Source organism: Mustela lutreola, chromosome 16 (assembly GCF_030435805.1).
Source record: "Mustela lutreola isolate mMusLut2 chromosome 16, mMusLut2.pri, whole genome shotgun sequence".
NCBI classification, from domain to species: domain Eukaryota; kingdom Metazoa; phylum Chordata; class Mammalia; order Carnivora; family Mustelidae; genus Mustela; species Mustela lutreola.
Window position 1 is genome coordinate 48,761,681 of NC_081305.1, and position 19,188 is coordinate 48,780,868.

The 19,188-nt window shown below is 43.5% G+C and overlaps 1 pseudogene; it reads right to left on the reverse strand.

The window, feature by feature from the left end:
• Positions 1-7,544: 7,544 nt before the first annotated feature.
• Positions 7,545-9,107, reverse strand: LOC131817656 (endothelin-converting enzyme 2-like; annotated as a pseudogene).
• Between the last annotated feature and the right edge of the window lie 10,081 nt (positions 9,108-19,188).

Sequence of the window (19,188 nt, forward strand, 5' to 3'; positions counted from 1 at the left end):
CAGCCTTTGCCATATCCCATAGGTTTTGGACCAATGTGTCTTCATTCTCATTGGTTTCCATGAATTGTTTAAGTTCTTCTTTGATTTCCTGGTTGATTAAACATTCTTAAGCAGAGTGGTCTTTAGTTTCCAGGTGTTTTAATTCCTTCCAAACTTTTTCTTGTGATTGAGCTCCAGTTTCATAACATTGTGGTCTGAGAATATGCAGGAAATAATCTCAATCTTTTGATGTCAGTTAAGCCTTCATTTGAGACCCAGTATGTGGTCTATTCTGGAGAAAGTTCTATGTGCGCTCGAGAAGAATGAGTATTCTGTTGTTTTAGGGTGGAATGTTCTATATATATCTAGGAGGTCCATCTGGTCCAATGTGTCATTCAAAGCTCTTGTTCCTTTGATTTTCTGCTTGGATTATCTATTACTGAGAGTGGCGTGTTAAGATATCCTGCTATTAATGTATTCATATCAATATGACTTTTTATTTTGCTGAACAGTTGGCTTAGGTAGTTGGCTGCTCCCATATTCAGGGCATAAATATTTATAATTGTTAGATTTTCTTGGTGGATAGTCCCTTTAAGGATGATGTAGTGTCCTTCTGTATCTCTGACTACAGTCTTTAGTTTAAAATCTAATTTGTCTAATATGAGAATTACTACCCCAGCCTTCTTTTGAGGCCCATTGGCATGGAAGATGCTTCTCCATCCCTTCACTTTCAGTCTGGATGTATCTTTACATTCCAAATGGGTCTCTTGTAGATAGCATATGGACAGGCCCTGTCGGGTTTTTTTTGTTTTGTTTTTGTTTGTTTGTTTGTTTGTTTGTTTAGGCCCTGTCATTTTATCCGATCTGCAACCCTGTGCCATTTTATGGGAGCATTTAGGCCATTCATGTTGGGAGTGGTTATTGAAAGATAGTTTTTATTGTCATGTTGTCTGTGAAGTCCTTGTTTCTATAGTTTGTCTCTGTGAATTTCTGTCCTATGTCACTCTTGGGTTCTTTCTTCTTTTATAGACCCCCTTCCTTAATATTTCCTGTAGTGCCAGCTTGATGGTCACATACTCTTTTAAACCTCACCAGTCTTGGAAGCTCTTTATCTCTCTATCCATTTTAAATGTCATTCTTGCTGGATAAAGTATTCTTGGCTCCATATTTTTTTCATTTAGCACCTGAATATGTCTTGCCAACCCTTTCTGGCTTGCCAGGTCTCTGTGGACAGGTCTGACATTATTCTGATGGACCTTCCTCTGTATGTAAGGAAACTTCCCCCTAGCTGCCCTCAGAAACTCTTGTCTAAAATTATGATTTGAGTTTTGCAATTAAGTGTCTTGAGGTCTTTCTAGATTTGTTGATTTTGGTGGGTGTTCTTTCTGCCTCTAGGACTCCAACACTTGTTCCATTCCCCAGATTAGGAAAATTTTCATCCAGAATTTGTTCCACTATACCTTCTAATCTTCTCTCCCCCTCCACCCCCTCAGGGATCCCAACAAATCTGACATTGGAATGTTTCATGGCGTAATTCATTTTCCTAATTCTGTTTTCAATGCTTGTAAGCTGTTTGTTCCAGGCCTCCTCCTGATCCTTTTTCTCTATCATTTTGTCCTCTAGATCACTAATTCTGTCTTCTGCCTCAGTTACCCTAGCTGTTAGAATATTTAGATTAGACTGGATCTCATTGACAGCATTTTTAACTTCTGCCAGGTTAGCTCTCACTTCTGCCCTAATTGATTCCATGCTGTCACTAATGGTTTTCTACAACCTGGCCATTGCCTGAATAGTTGTTACCCTGAATTCCCTTTCCAACATACAGGTTGTGTCCATATGTGTCCATATACAATAGTTCTGATGGAGAGGGCACAGTCTCTGGATTTTTCCTCTGTTGAGTGTTCCTACTCCTAGTCATGTTGGTGAGAGGTGGTTGAGGAAATGTATAGCTGAATATATCAACTAAGATCCAGGCAAGGTGCACCCTGGAACATTTGGGAGGAATCGGAAGTCACCACCAAAAAGAGAGAAAAAAGGAAAAGCAAGAAGCAGAAAGAGAGAGGAAGAGGGAGAGAGAAAAGAAAAAACTCAGCCAGAATGAGCCCTCAAAGTAAGATTTTTAAGATATACGAACAAAAACAGACAAAAAGACTGTTAAAAGTAAATGACAAGAAAGAACCCAGCCAAAATGAACCCCAATTATAAGACTTATATAATACCAGGACAAAAACAACTATACAGAAACAGTGACAGAAGAAAAAGATGGGATGGTGGTTATAAATCCTCGATGTGGGTGAGGAAGGTTATTTTGGTTCTTCCTGGTTGTATCTTGATACCTTTGTTAAAGGATTCAAACTTCCAGAGATAAAGGGAAATTAAAACTGGCTTATATATAGGGATAGAATTGATTAGGGAAAAAGGATTACCTTGCAGCTTCTATATATGTGTATATTAATAAAAAGAAGGGGAAAAAAAGGAAAATACAGGTATATGTATGGGAAAAGTTGGTGTTAAAATGTTATTATGGGGGTGACTGGGTGGCTTAGTTGTTAAGCAGGTGCCTTTGGCTCAGGTCGTGATCCCAGGGTCCTGGGATCGAGTCCCACATTGGACTCCCTGTTCGGCAGGAAGCCTGCTTCTCCCTCTCCCATTCCCCTTGCCTATGTTCCCTCTCTGTCTGTGTGTCTCTCTGTCAAAAGATAAATGAAATCTTTTTTTTTTTTTAAGGTTATTATGGAGTATGTTGTATTAAACCTCTAGTTGTAATGGTAAGTAGGTTTAAAAGATTAAAAGAACAAGAATCATGAGAACGAATTAAAAAAAATTGTATCTATGATATATACAGTTTTTAGGGCAAGACAGGGAGCTTAATATATTGTTTTCTCCTGATGTTGGGGTTTTACAGTTTTAAGGGGACCCTGTGGTGGTTGTCCTCTTGTTCTTTTGGCTTGTCTTCTTGGGGCGGGGCCTGCCACGTTGTTGTCCTGTCAATCTTGGGCTGAGTTACCTTGCAGGTTATCAAGGGGCTGGGCTCTGTGGAAACCGGTTTTTCAGGCTTTTGTGCTCTGGAGGTTTTTGTTTTTTGGCAGCTTTTTGCAGCTTTTTGGAGGGTCAGAGCAAACAGTCCACACCCAGACCTCCACCTCAGAGAGAAGCCTCAGCCTGCTCCCCTCTGGGTGGTCCAGAATACACAGACTCCCCCTCTGCAAACTCTGCTGAACACACAACCCCCTATGGGCAGTGTACTCCCCAAGCCACTATCTCAGGTGTCACCCTAGGGGCTCCCTTGTCTCTGCACCCCCATGCCACTGAAACCGCGAGTGATACTGGTCTGGGGAGCCTGCTTCTGGTGGCTGCCTTTGCTGGGACTGATGTCTGGGGACCAGGCCCATGCAGGGTGCACTCATACCCTGCTATCGCACAGGTCGCAGAAGGCTACTGCAGAGAGATCCCCACCAGAGGTTGCACTGGGTTCTCCCAGGCGTGGGCTGGGAGCGGTCAGCCCCTTGGCTGGTGGCAGGAGGCTGCAGTCCTAGAGAGTGCCAGCCAGTGCCCACACCAGACTCTCCCAGGTGTGGGCGGGAGGGCATCCAGCTGAGCAGGGGTACAGTCAGCCGAAACGTGAGCTCAGGGACCTGGAGACTCTGCTGCATCTGGTGCGGGTGGTCACTGGCTTTGGCCCATGCCCTTGAGTGCCCAATTCCACCAGTTGCCCCTTAAGATCTTTTGCTGTTTTGGGGTGCCGTCAACCAGACTCCAAGTTAATGCTGGTCCCCAAGCACAGGGCACTTTTGTGTTGGGGTATTACTTTCCAACATGTCTCTTCTGGTGGTTCCCTCTCCCTTCTGCTTATCCTCTGATCTCAGTCCGAGTGTTCCCACTCTGCTTTACTCTCTACTTGTGTCTTCTGCCCCCGTAGAGATCCAGAAGTATATAATCTTATACCTCAGGCTGATTTCATGGGTGTTCAGAGTGTTCTGGTAGATATTTCACTCACTTAGGGGACTGGTTGAAACGGGGTCTCCTACTTCTCTGCCATCTTCCCCCTCCTCCTCTGAATACCATTTTTTTTTAAATATTTTATTATTATTTATTTATTTGTCAGAGAGAAGGAGAGAGACAGAGAGCACACAAGCAGGCAGAGAGGCAGTCAGGGGCGGAGAGAGAAGCAGGCTCCCTGCTGAGCAAGGAGCCCATGCGGGACTCGATCCCAGGACTCTGGGATCATGACCTGAGCCGAAGGCAGCGGCTTAACCCACTGAGCCACACAGGCGTCCCTGAATACCATTTTTTTTTAACATGAAATACACAATGATCTTCTTTATATATTTATTTGAGATATAATTGACTTATAACATTATGCAATTCTAAGGTGTACAACATGTTAATTGGATATATTTACGTATTGTAATATGATTGCCAAGGTAGCATTAGCCAACACCTCTGTCACATTATGTAATTATAACTAGAAGTTTGTACCCTTTGATCCCCTCCCCACCTACCAACTGCCAATATGTTAAATCTGTTCTCTGTATAAGTTCATTTTTGTTTTAAAATTCTACATATAAATGAGTTCATACAATTTCTTTGTCTTTGACTTATTTCACTCAGTACAGTACTCTCAAGATTCATCCATGTTGTTGCTTATGGATAAATTGCTTTTCCAAAAATATTTTATTTATTTATTTGACACAGAGAGAGGGAACACAAGCAGGGGGAGTGGGAGAGGGAGAAGCAGGCTTTCCGCTGAGCAGGGAGCCCGATGTGGGGCTCAATCTCAGGACCCTGGGATCATGACATGAGCCGAAGGCAGACACTTAATGACTGAGCCACCCAGGCACCCTGCAAAGTTGCTTTTTTGTGGCCAAATAATATTCCATTGTATATATGTACCACATCTGTTTTTTAAATTTAATTTTATTTTTTCAGTGTTTCATTTGTGAATACCTTCCCCCATTCCATGGGTTGCCTATTTGTTTATCCATTTTCCCATCAGTGGACATGGGTTACATCCATATCTTGGCTTTGGTATCAGAGTAAATCTTGCCTCATAAAATGGGTTTGGATGTGTTTCCTCTGCTTCAGTTTTCTGGAAGAGTTTGAAAAGGGCTGGTATTCACTTTTTAAATGATTGGAAGAATTCAGCAGTTGTGCCATCTTGTTCTGGGATTTTCATTTTTAGATCTTTGATTACTGATTGAATCCTCTTGCTAGTTACAGATATGTTTAGACTTTCTTTTGGAGACAGTCTTGGTAGTTTGTAGGTGTCTAGGAAATGATTAATTTATCCTAGGTTATCAAGTTCTTTTGAACAACAGTTGGTCCTTCTATTTTCTTGTGATCCCTTTTCTTTCTGTGACATCAGTTGTAATGTCCTCATTAACTTCTAATTTTATTTACCATTTCAAAAAACCTACTGTCATTATTGTTGGTTTTTCTCTTCCTCTCTACTGTTTTGTTTATATTTGCTCTCATCTTTATTATTTTCTTCGCCCTGCTAAATTTGAATTTAGTTTGTTGTAATTTTTTTTTGTTGTTGTTGTTGTATTGATTCTTTTTTTTTTTTTTAATTTTTTATTTTTTATAAACATATATTTTTATCCCCAGGGGTACAGGTCTGTGAATCACCAGGTTTACACACTTCACAGCACTCACCAAAGCACATACCCTCCCCAATGTCCATAATCCCACCCCCTTCTCCCAAACCCCCTCCCCCCGGCAACCCTCAGTTTGTTTTGTGAGATTAAGAGTCACTTATGGTTTGAGGTATAAAGTTATTTACTGATTTTTTTTAAAGAACTATTTTTTAAAAATTTATTTTCAGCGTAACAGTATTCATTGTTTTTGCACCACACCCAGTGCTCCATGCAATCTGTGCCCTCTATAATACCCACCACCTGTTCCCCCAACCTCCCACCCCCCGCCCCTTCAAAACCCTCAGATTGTTTTTTCAGAGTCCTCATCACTGTAAACTTTCCTCTTAGTACTGCTTTTGCTGCTACCCATAAGTTTTTTAAAATTATTTATTTGAGAGAGAGAGAGCACGCACAAGCAGGTGGAGCAGGGGCAGAGAGAGAGGGAGAAGCAGGCTCCCCACTGAGCAGGTAGCACAATGTGGGACTTGATCCCAGGACCCTGGGATCATGACCTGAGCTGAAGGCAGATGCTTAACCAACTGACCCAACCAGGGATCCCTGCTGCATCCCGTAAATTTTGATATGTTGTGTTTTCATTTTCTTTGATTTTTATTTAAATTCTAGTGAGTTAAAACAGAGTACAGTATTGGTTTCAGGAGTAGAATTCAGTGATTCATTAACTTACACACAACACCCAGGGCTCATCACAAGTGCTCTCCTTAATCCCTGTCACCCATCTAGCCCATCCCCAATGTTTTCATTTTCATTTGTCTCATATTTTTAAAAATCCTCTTATCTTCAGTTTGACTTTCTTGTTCAAGTCTGTTGTTTAATTTCCTCATATTTGTAAGTTTTCAGCTTTCCTTTCGTTGCTGATTCCTGGTTTTATTCCACTGTTGTCAGAAAAGGTACTTGGTAGGATTTCAATCCTCCTAAATACATGTTCTGTGATATACTGTGGGATCCGTCCTGGAGAACATTCTGTGTACAATGGGGAAGTGTATCGGTTGCCATTGGGCAAAGTGTTCTGTGTTGGCTACACTTGGTCTGTCGTGTTGTTCAGGTTTGGTGTTTCCGTACAGATGCTTTGTCTGGGTGTTCTACCCTGTAACTGAAAGTGGGACACTGAAATCACAAACACTCTGTTGCTGTGTGTTTTTCTCAATTCAGATCTGTCAGCTTTATATGTTTAAGCAAAAAAAAAAAAAAAAAATGTTGGGTTCATATACGTTTATAATTGTAATATCTTTCTGGTAGATTGACCCTATTACCATGCAATCAATTTCTTTGTCTACTACGACAGTTACTGAATTAATTATCTGATAAAAATACAGCCACCTTTTTTTTCTGTCTGTTCCCACTTGCATGGAATATCTTTTTCCATCCCTTCACTCACAGCCTGTGTGTGTCTTTAAATCTATAGTGAGTCTCTTGAACAGTTGTATTTTATTTTATTTATTTTTGAATGATGCGTGGGCCTACAGAACCAAGACCACTCTGTCTCTACCCTCTTCCCTGTAAAAATAAACTCTCCTTCCCTCTCCCTGCTCTGTCTGCTTTTCTGCTGGGGCCCAGGAGGATCAGTTGGCCCCTAAGACTTGTGCCCCAAGACAATAAGAACCAGCATCCCCTGTATATACACACCATACACAGTTTGCCTCTGAGCCAAGGGAGACCAGGAAGCAGCAGGAGGGCTTGTGAAGGCCCTCAGCCTTCCACTAAGAGCGGAGCATGGCTGGCTGGTGATGGTGGGCAGCAGTGCTGGGAGCAGCAGCATGAGGAGCATGGGGGGGGGGGGCGCAGCTCCTTGGGTGTGGCTGAAAGGAGTGGAGTCCATTGAGTGGGCCTCAGGGAGAAGTGGGGGAGGCAACCACCCAGGCCCTGTGTGATCAGAGTGAGGCACACACAGGAACCCCCAAAGCCACCAAGTCAAGTGATCTTAGGACTAGAAGAGACAGACTCCTTCTTGCAGGAGCTGCCCGCCCCCCAAGCCTCCTGCAGGTGGGCGACCTGGAAGGATGTGACAGTGAATGGTGGGGGCTCTGCTGCAGGTAGGGGTACACCCAAAGCAGAGGCACAATGTGGTGTTTGAGGGAGGACCGGGACGTGTATCACCTGTGGTGTGGAGGTGTTGGACCCATCCAGCTGGCATCTGCCTTCTGTAAACCTGGAACAACCAACCTTGCTGGGGAAGCTGCCCCAGGTCCTGGTGACAGCCTGCCATTTCTCCCCAGTCCCAGGTCACCTGCAACTCACACAGCTGTCAGGGGCTGATGGGGGAACCAAAGGTGAGCTGAAACGCTGCAGGAAGTGATGGGATTTGGAGAGTGCCTAGCATGAGGGGTTGGGCACCAGCTCCTCATGAGAGCGCTCCGGGGTGCAGACCGAGCTCTGCACCTGGGCAAATCCCACAGAGAAGAGCTGGCGGTGGGTGAGCCCCACCGTGGGCAGCCACTGCTCCCTGCACTTTCCCAACCGAGCTCTGGAAATGTTTGAGGCTGACTTGGGCTCCCTGTGGCCAGTGGTGCTCACCCCAGCAGCTGGTGGCCAGTGAGCCTCCCCCAGCTGACCTGGTACTGGCTGTGCTTACTGCCTCTCCATGTAGGTCCTGTGATTCTGGAAGGTTGCCAGTGAGTCATTCCACCACAGGTTCCCTTCCTTGTCCTATTCAGTCCCCGCATCCCCAAAGGAGTCCGCTCATGGCCCATCACCATGCCGATGCCACCAAAGTTCAGGACCTTGGGGTGGTTATGGGTGCAGAAGGGGGTCTGCAGGATGCTGGCAGGGAAGACGGTTTCATTCTTGGTTGGATGGTGGTCGGCTTTCACTGTTGGGGGGTCATGCTCCACTGGTCCTGGATGGGAGGCTTGTGGGACGGTCAGCCATTACCTTAGCAGAGACGTTGTGCAAATGGAACACATTCTGGAGGAGGGAGTCTCAGAGACTTCCTGCCCATCATAAACATCATCCCGCTCTTTGGGCTCCAGGACAAAGTCCAGGGAGCCAGTGCTCTCATAGACGGTGTCTGCTTTCTCCTTGGCAGCCTGATGGGACTTATCCGTCCGAGCAGCTGCCCCGGGGACTCCTCCAGGTGATCTCACTGATCACTCCCTCAGCAATTTCCTTGCTTTGCCAGTCAAATGTGGCTGCTGCAGAGAGGCAGCCCAGGGTGAAGCCAAGTGTGACATCCGTGTTGGAGACACAGGTCTGCTGCCCTGGCCCACAGGACTTCTTGGTGCCAGGGAGGGTCTCCAGCAGCTTCTCTGTGTAGACTCAAAGCAGCAGTTCACACTCTGGGTCGTCTTCTGCACCAGGTGAGAGTTCAGGATGCTTGGCTCTATGTGGCTGAAGAGCTCTGACACTTGCTGCAGATAATCTGTCCCGTAGACTGACAAGGGCTCAGAGTCCGCCAGCTCTAGTGGGGATGGCAGGAAAGAGAAACTCCAGCCAATGCGTGGAGGGGGCCAGGACCTGCAGCTCTGCCATGTTCATGGTTGGATCTTATTTTTAGAAATCTGTTCAGCTGTGCTGTCTTTGGGGGAATATAATCCATTTAGGTTTAAAGTAATTATTGATTGGGTGCCTGGGTGGCTCAGTGGTTAAAGCCTCTGCCTTCAGCTCAGGTCATGATCTCAGGGTCCTGGGATCGAGCCCCGTATTGGGCTCTGTGCTCAGCAGAGAGCCTGCTTCTCTTTCTCCCTCTGCCTGCCACTCTGCTTACTTGTGCTATCTCTCTGTCAAATAAATAAACAAAATCTTAAAAAAATAAAGTAATTATTGATAGGTGAGGGCTTTGTATTGTCCTATAGAGCATTTGTCTCTTTCCTCTCTTGCTGTCTTTGTGACTTTTAGATTGCCGTAGTGATATACTTTGATTTCCTTCACTTTTTCTTTTGTGTATGTTCCACAGGGATTTTCTACCTGTTACCTCAGGCTTACACAAAGTGTCCCATAGTTACAATAACCTATATTACACTGGTACATTTGATCACATACAACACTGCCACCTTCGTCCCCTCCCACACTCTGTGATATTGATGGGACAGTGCATACCCTTTTATATTGTGTATCCATTAACAAAAGTTGGTAGTTACTCTTCTTTCTTTCAGCTTTACACTAAAATTGCAAGCGATTTACACAACACCATTGGAGTGGTAAACTATTCTGTCTCCGTATTTACCTTTGCCAGTGAGTTTTATATTTTGTATCATTTCATGTTGCTGTTTGGTGTCCTTTTGTTTCAACCTAAGGAACTCTCTTTTGCATTCTTTTCTTTAAAATTCTTTTCATTATGTTCAGTTAGCCACTGTGTAGCATTAGTTTTTTAAAAATTTTTATTTATTTATTTTGACAGTGAGACTTCACAAGTAGGCAGAGAGGCAGACAGAGAAGGGGAAGCAGGCTCCCTGCTGAGCCGGGAGCCCGGTGCAGGTCTCGATCCCAGGACCCTGAGATTATGACCTGAGCCGCAGGTAGAGGCTTTAACCCACTGAGCGACCCAGGCGCCCCTCATCCCAGTTTTTGATGTCATGTTCATTGTTTCCTTAGTTTTGTATAACACCCAGGTCTCATCACAAAACGTGCCCTCCTTTATACCCATCATCTGGCGACCCCATCCTCCCACCCCCCTCTGAAGCTTTCAGATTGTTTCCTGGGGTCCAGAGTCTCTCATGGCTCATCTCCCTCTCTGATTTCTCCCCCTTCAGCTTTCTCTCCCTTCCCTATGATCCTCTGCCCTGTTTCTTATGTTCCACACGTGAGTGGCACTATATGATCATTAACTTTCTCTGCTTGACTTACTTCACGCAGCATAATCTCCTCCAGTCCCGTCCATGTTGATGCAAATGGTGGGTGTCCATCCTTTCTGATGGCTGAGGAATATTCCATTGTATATATGGACCACATCTTTATCCATTCATCTGTTGTAGGGCATCTCGGCTCTTTCCACAGTTTGGCTGTTGTGGACATCACTGCGATGAACATTGGGGTGCATGTGCCCCTTCGAATCACTGCATTTGTATCTTTGGGGTAAATCTCTGGTAGTGCACCTGCTGGGTCCTAGGGCAGCTCTATTTTTAACATCTTGAGGACCCTCCACACTGTTTTCCAGGGTCGCTGCACCAGCAGGCATTCCCACTGACAGTTCTCTTTTGCATTCTTGTGAAGCAGGTCAAGTTGTGATACATTTCCCCAGCTCTTGTTTGTTCAAGAACGTTCTCTCCTTCATTTCTGGAGGACAGTTTTTCGGACAGTTTGGGGGCAACTCGGAAAGCTTTCGCGACTATAGCTGTACATTTGATAGGCTGATTTATCTCCTACACCTGCTTCTCACACTGCTTCTCACACTCGGCATAGGTGCTGTTGCTCAGAACGCCCCCAGTAAACCTCCTGCCTGCAAATCTCTGTCTCTGTGGTTAGATTTTCCAAGGAGCATAATCGAAGTCATCTACTTCAGACAAAAGCATCAGAAAGTCTGGATAAAAATTTATGCTTCTCATAAAAATTATGCTGTTTACTGTTTACTGTAACAGCTTCATCCTCTGCATGTTTCTGAGATGAGTCAGAAGAAGACAGTTATTGGCAGGAAAACAAATTTGAAGCTAACACAGCTGTCAGAAACTTCACAGTGGCTATCATTTAAGCACCTACTCTTGCAAATCCTACCAACCACAGAACAATTCCAGCAAACCAAACTGAGCGACAGAGATCTTTCTCAACTGTCTTTGAAGTGCTTTTTTTAAAAAAGATTTTTTTGAAAGATTTTATTTTTAAGTATTCAACACACCCAATGTGGGGCTTGAACTCAGAACCCCTAGATCAAGAATCACATGTGCTGCTGACTCTGTTAGCCAGGCACTGATCAGCTTTTTCTCTAATTGAAGTATAATTAACATACAATGTGATAGTTTCAGGTGTACAGTATAATGATTTGATAGTTGTATACATTGCTCAGTGCTACCACATTGTGCAGTCACCATCTGTCACAACATTGTTGGAATACTGCTGTCTGTACTTCTTTTTTTTTTAAAGATTTTATTTATTTATTTGACAGAGATCACAAGTAGGCAGAGAGGCAGGCAGAGAGAGGGGACGGGGAAGCAGGCTCCCTGCTGAGCAGAGAGCCTGATGCGGGGCTTGATCCCATCCTGGGATCATGACCTGACCCGAAGGCAGAGGCTTTATCCCACTGAGCCACCCAGGCGCTCCGCTGCCTGTATTCCTTGCGTGTGTTTTCATCACCATAATTTATAACTGGAGTTTGTACTTCCTAATGCTCTTAATTTTGCCCATCACCCCCTCTGATAGCCACCAGTTTATTCTCTGCATTTATGGGTCTGCTTTTTGTTTTATTTGTTCATTTCATGTGTTTTTGGATTCCACACATAATGGAAATTGTATGGTGTTTGTCTTTTTCATCTTATTTCACTTAGTGTGACACCTTCTAAGTCCACGCATGTTGTTGTAAATGGCAAATCTCGTCCGTTTTCATGGCTGATACTCCATTGTACACATTATACCACGTCTTCCATATCCATTTATCTATCAGTGGGCACTTGGGCTGCTTCCCTATCCTGGCTATTTTAGATAATGCTACAATAAACACAGACATACATGTATCTTTTCAAATTAGTGTTTTCATCTTTTTTTTTTTTTTTGCGAATGAATCTAATTTATTTTTTTTAATTTATTTTTTATAAACATATATTTTTATCCCCAGGGGTACAGGTCTGTGAATCACCAGGTTTACACACTTCACAGCACTCACCAAAGCACATACCCTCCCCAATGTCCATAATCCCACCCCCTTCTCCCAAACCCCCTCCCCCCAGCAACCCTCAATTTGTTTTGTGAGATTAAGAGTCACTTATGGTTTTTATTATTTTTTATTAGGTTAGTCACCATACAGTGCATTAGTTTTTTAAATTCAATTTTATTTTTTCAGTGTTCCAAGATTCACTCTTTATGCACCAAACCCAGTGCTCTGTGCAGTCTATGCCCTCATTAATACCCACCACCAGGCTCACCCATCCCCCTGACCCCTCTCCCCTCCAAAACCCTCGGTTTGTTCCTCAGAGTCCACAGTCTCCATTGGTTCATCTCCCCTTCTGATTCCCCCCTTTCACTTTTCCTTTCCTTCCCCTAATGTCCTCCATGTTATTCCTTATGCTCCACAAGTAAGTGAAACCATATGATGATTGACTCTCTCTGCTTGACTTATTTCACTCCGCATAAATCCTCCAGTCCCGTCCATGTTGATACAAAAGTCGGGTATTCATCCTTTCTGATGGCTGAGTAATATTCCATTGTGTATATGGACCACATCTTTATCTGTCAGTGGACATCCTGGCTCTTTCCATAGTTTGGTGACTGTGGCCATCACTGCTATGAACACTGGGGTAGAGATGGCCCTTCTTTTCACTGCATCTCTATCTTTGGGGTAAATACCCAGTAGTGCAATTGCAGGGTCATAGGGAAGCTCTATTTTTAATTTCTTAAGGAAACTCCACACTGTTTTCCAAAGTGGCTGCACCAACTTGCATTCCCACCAACAGTGTAAGAGGGTTTCCCTTTTTCCACATCCTCTCCAACATATGTTGTTTCCTGTCTTGCTAATTTTGGCCATTCTAACTGGTGTAAGGTGGTATTTCAATGTGGTTTTAATTTGAATCTCCCTGATGACTAGTGATGATGAACATTTTTTCATGTGTCTGATAGCCATTTGTCTTCATTGGAGAAGTGTCTGTTCATATCTTCTGCCCATTTTTTTATATGATTGTCTATTTTGTGTGTGTTGAGTTTGAGGAGTTCTTTATAGATCCTGGATATCAACTTTTTGTCTGTACTATCATTTGCAAGTATCTTCTCCCATTCTGTAGGTTGCCTCTTTGGTTTTTTTTACTGTTTCTTTTGCTGTGCAGAAGCTTTTGATCTTGATGAAGTCCTAAAAGTTCATCTTTGCTTTTGTTTCCTTTGCCTTTGAAGACATATCTTGAAAGAAGTTGCTGTGGCTGATATCGAAGAGGTTACTGCCTATGTTCTCCTCTAGGATTCTGATGGATTCCTGTCTCACATATTCCTGTCTCTTGAGATCTTTTATGCATTTTATCTTCGTGTAGGGTGTACATACACATTTTAACAATGTTTCTTCTTCTAATCCATGAGCCTGAAATGTTTTTCTATCTTTTTGTGTCTTCTTCAATTTCTTTCATGAGTGTTCTGTAGTTCCTTGAGTACAGATCCTTTACCTCTTTGGTTAGGTTTATTCCCAGGTATCTTATGGTTCTTGGTGCTATAGTAAATGGAATCGATTCTCTAATTTCCCTTCCTATAGTTTCATTGTTAGTGTATAAGAAAACAACTGATTTCTGTGTATTGACTTCGTATCCTGCCACATTAATGAATTGCTGTATGAGTTCTAGTAGTTTGGGGGTGGAGACTTTTGGCTTTTCATATTCTTTACTCAATAATGGAATTGCTGGATCATGATATTTTTACTTTATTTTTTGAGGAACATCCACACTATTTTCCACAGTGGCTTCACCAGCTTTTATTTCCACCAAGTGTGTGAGGGTTCCTTCTTCTCCACATCCTCACCCCACACTTGTTTTTTCTTGTTTTTTTGATTCTACCCATTCTGACAGGTGGGAGGTGGTATCTCATTGTGGTTTTGAGCTGCATGTCCCTGACGACGAGTAATGCTGAGCCTCTTTCCAGTAGGTCTGTTGACCATCCGTATGTCTTCTTTGGAGAAATGTCTGTTCTGCTTTTTAAGTGGATTGTTTGTGTTGTTGAGTTGTATAATTTAGTATATATTTTGGACATTGACCTCTTGGGAGATAAGTTGTTTGTAAATATCTTCCCCTATTCAGTAGTTTGTCTTTTTGTTTTGTTGCTGGTTTCCTGACTGTGCAAAAGCTTTTTGTTTTCGTGTAATCCCAGTAGTTTTTTTCCCACTAATTTTATTTGTTCAGTGATCCAACAAATTGTGGGTTTGTGCACCACACCCAGTGCTCCATGCAATCCATGCTCTCCTTAATACCCAACTCCAGGCTCACCCAGTAGGTTATTTTTGCTTTTGTTTCCTTGCCTGAAGAGACGTATCCATGACCATGTTGCTGAGGGTCATGTCTGAGAGATTACTATCTGTGCTCTCTTCCGGTCTCATGGTTTCACCTCTCACTTTTAGGTCTTTCATTTTGAGTTTATTTTTGTGTATAGTATAAAAAGTCCAATTTCAATCTTTTGCAGGCAGCTATCCAGTTTTTTCCAGAACCATTTATTGAAGAGACAGTCTTTTCCCCCATTATATATTCTTACCTCTTTTGTAATTGACCATACGAGAGTGGGCTTATTTTGGGGCTCTCCACTTTATTATGTTGATTGATGTGTTTATTTTTGTGCCAGCATCATGCTGTTTTGATTATTACAGCTTTGTAATATATCTTGAAATCTGGGATTTTGACACCTGTAGCTTTGTTCTTCTTTCTCAAGATTGCCTTGGCTATCTGATGTGTTAAGTGGTTCCATACAAATTTTAGTATTTTGTTCTAGCTTTGTGAAAAATGCTGTTGGTGTTTTGATAGGGATTGCATTGAATCTGTGGGTTGTTTGGAGTAATATGGACATTTTAATAGTACCACTTTTTCCAAGCCATGAGCATGGAATATCTTTCCTTTTGTGGCATCTTCAACTGCTTTCATCAGTGTTTTAGTCTACAGAGAACAAGTCTTTCACATCTTTGGTTAAATTTATTCCTAGGTATTTTATTCTTTTTGATGCCACTGTAAATGGAGTTATTTTCTTAATTTCTGTTTATGCTACTTTGTTATTAGTGTGTAGAAATGCTGATTTCTGGTTATTAATTTTGTATCCTGAAGTTTACTTAATTCATTTATTGCTTTTAGCAGTTTACTGGGGAGGAGTCTTTAGGATTTTCTATATATGTCATCTGCAAATAGTGACAGTTTAACTTCTTTACCCATAAGGGTCCCTGCTCTTCATTGTCATCATCTGATTGCTATGGCTAGGACTTCAAGTACTGTGTGAAATAAAAGCTATCCTGCTAATTTCTTAAAGCTCCCAGGGTTAAGGCTGCTGGGTCTCAAAGTCAAGTGCTATGGGAACTTCTCTTCTCCGTGGGGATCCCTAGAGCCTTGGGTACCTAGGGTGGGATAGATCCACTTCCCTAGGCTTGTGATGTGTCTTCTATGTGGGGCTAGTTGTGTGAGGGTTTGGGTGCCCAGTGGCATCTCTACCCCCACCCTGCTCAAGGCAGTTTCTCTCCACGGTTAGCTGTGGAAGATCTGTTCTGCGTCTTTGTCATCTTCAGAGTTAGCTGTACAGATACTGTTGTCTCAGTGTGTCCATGGGATGAGGTGAGCACAGGATTCTTTCCCTCCACTATCTCCCCAAAACCTCAGCAGATTTAAAAGTGTATGTTATAATACGTTAGCTGTAGGCACAGTGTTGAACAGATCTCTACAACCTAACTGTCTTGCATAACTAGAATTTCCTACCTGTTCAGCAGTAACTCCCAGTTTGCCCATCCCCACACCCAGTGCTCCATGCAATCCATGCTCTCCTTAATACCCAACACCAGGCTCACCCAGTAGGTCACCCCTAATAACTGCCAGTCTATGTTCTGTTTTTCCAGGTTTGACTATTTTATTTTTTTACCATGTTCAGTAAGCTGCTGTGTGGTACATCATTAGTTTTCAATGTCTTGTTCAATGATTCAGGAGTTGAATATAACATCCAGTAATCATCACAACAGGTGCCCTCCTCAATACCCATCACCCAGCTAGCCCATCCTACCCACCCACGTCCCCTCGGAAACCCTCAGTTTGTTTCTCAGAGTCCACAGTCTCTCATGGTTTGTCTCTCCCTCTGATTTCCCCCCTGTTCATCTTCCCTTTCCTTCTCCTAATGTCCTCCATGCTATTCCTTATGTTCACATATGACTGAAACCATATGATCATTGACTTTTTCTGCTTGACTGACTTCACTCAGCATAATCTCCTCCATTTCCATCCATGTTGGTACAAATGGTGGGTGTTCATCCTTTCTGATGGCTGGGTGATATTCCATTGAATACATGGACCACATCTTCTTTATCCATTCAACTGTTGAAGGACATCTCAGCTCCTTCCACAGTTTGGTGCCTGTGGACATTGCTGCTATAAACATTGGGGGTACAGATGGTCCTTCTTTTCACTACATCTGTATCTTTGGTGTAAATACCCAGTAGTGCAATTGCAGGGTGGTAGGGCAGCTCTTTTAAGTCTTTGAGGAACTTCCATGCTGTTTTCCAGAATGGCTGCACCAGCTTGCATTCCCTCCAACAGTGTAGGAGGGTTCCCCTTTCTCTGCATCCTCACCAGCATCTGTCATTTCCTGAGTTGTTAATTTTAGCTATTCTGACTGGTGTGAGGTGGTATCTCATTGCGGTTTTGATTTGTATTTCCCCGATGCTGAGTGATGTGAAGCACTTTTTCATGCATCTGTTGGCCATTTGTAGATCTTTTCTGAAGAAGTGTCTGTTCATGGCTTCTGCCCATCTCTTGATGGGATTATTTGTTCTATGTGTGTTGAGTTTGAGGAGGTTTTTTTTTTTCATGGTTTATTTAATGATCTTCGGAATTCCTCTGGTGTTGTTACGGACTTTAATCATCTTTATTATGTCAGTTAGCCACTGCGTCGTACATACTCAGTCCTGATGCAGTGTCAGTGATTTGTTAGTTAAGTGTAACACTCAGTGCTTATCACAGCACGTGCCCTCCTCAGCGCTGGACGCCAGCCCTTTATCTGTAAGATCATTTGAAAAAAGTTTCTCCCCTTCCACAGAGTGCCTTGTAGTTTTGTTGACAGTGTCCTTTGCTGTGCAGAAGCTTTTCATTGTGACAAAGTCCCACGAGTGCATTTTTGCTTTTGTTTCCCTTGCCCTTGGAGATGAGTCTAGCCAGAAGTTGCTGTGGCCAAGGTGGGAGAGGTAGCTGCCCGTGTTCTCTAGGATTCTGATGGACTCCTCCTTCTGAGGTCTTTCATCCATTTTGAGTCTATCTTTGCGTGTGGTGTGAGAAAATCGTCCAGTTTCATTCTTCACGTGGCTGTCCAACATTGCCTCCTGACAGTGCACAGGAGAAGGGTGAGGCACAAACAAGTCCACTGCAAGAGAGGGGGCAGGGGACGACCACTGGAAGGACTGTCACCCCAACAACTCCTCAGCCCCGTATTTATTAGACACAAGACAGCAACAAAGGAGGAGAAGGTTATGCATTAGCCATAGGTCTCATGGGTAAAAAGAAGGAATGGGATTCATAGATTGATCAGAAGTCTTATAGGTAAAGAAGAGGAGGAGTAAGGTGCATCTGGTCCAGCAGCGTGAACTTGAAGTGCACTTACAGGGATCACTGTCACAGCAGGCTTTCTCTGAGGCAGGGAGACAATGGAGAAGGGAAGCAGGTGGTGTTCAGTGTTCATCCTGAATGGGCTGGGCATCCCCCACTGCTCAGCTTCAAGGACATGTATCATCCTCCCCCAGAGGCCCGCTGCTGGGAGAGCTGTTCCTCAAGGTCATCTTTTAGCACACTTGCTTGACCAGCACAGCTGCTCATTAAAGTGGTATTCTGAGTAGCGTATTATTCTGAGGGATGGTTACATTTCCCCCTTTTCGTTTGTGTAGAAGTAGGAAGGTCGATTTTGCAACTTCTTGATCCATTAGTTGTCAGAAGGATTTTCACATGCATCTGAGGACTAAGCATACAAAGATTATAGCAATACAAAGAATAATCATTCCACCAATAATGCCAGGACCAGTTTGTTTGATCCAAGTAAAGAGGTTTAAATCTGTTAGAATATCGTGAATCCTCAGTGCAGAACTCACTCCTGGAACAGACAGACTGTAGTGATGAGTGAGTAATGCCTTGAATACTATCTTGAAGCTGTTTAATATCCAAAGTCAAGTCATCGCCATAACGACCGGTAATATGACGGTGAGTCTTGCTCCACGGTATTTCTGATTCGCTACAGGTGTAGGGAGTCACACAGAAGAAAGAGACATTCCAATCAATGAGAGGTGGAGCCTAGGTTTCATGTGTTGAATCATCTCCTGCACGTGTCCCAGCGGATTCTAGATCAGAGATTCTTCCATCTGATCTGTGATCTTTGACTGTCGGCTCCAGGCCTTGCTGGCATTCTCGTGCCACTTTTGTACAAATTGCGTGGATTGTGTGGTCTGATGCGAGGCCGTTCCAGCGGTGGCAGCCATAGCAGTAATGGCTATAATCCCTAGGATGGCTGCTACAGGCAGCCCAAGAAACCTTCTTGTTCCACGGACCCAGTCCTTCAGAACTGCTAGAAGTGCCTGTGTGTCTGGAGAGCTCCCCAAACACGGGGGTGTCTCACCAGTGACCAGACGCCTGTCTTCTTCCAGCTCTGAGAATGACACACGTGTCTGTGTAAACATTCTCGTTCACGCAAGTGAACATTTTACATTTGGGACAATGTATTTCTCTTTCATTATGATCAAAAGTCATTTTTCCAGTAACAAAGACATAGGGATCTCTAACACAGG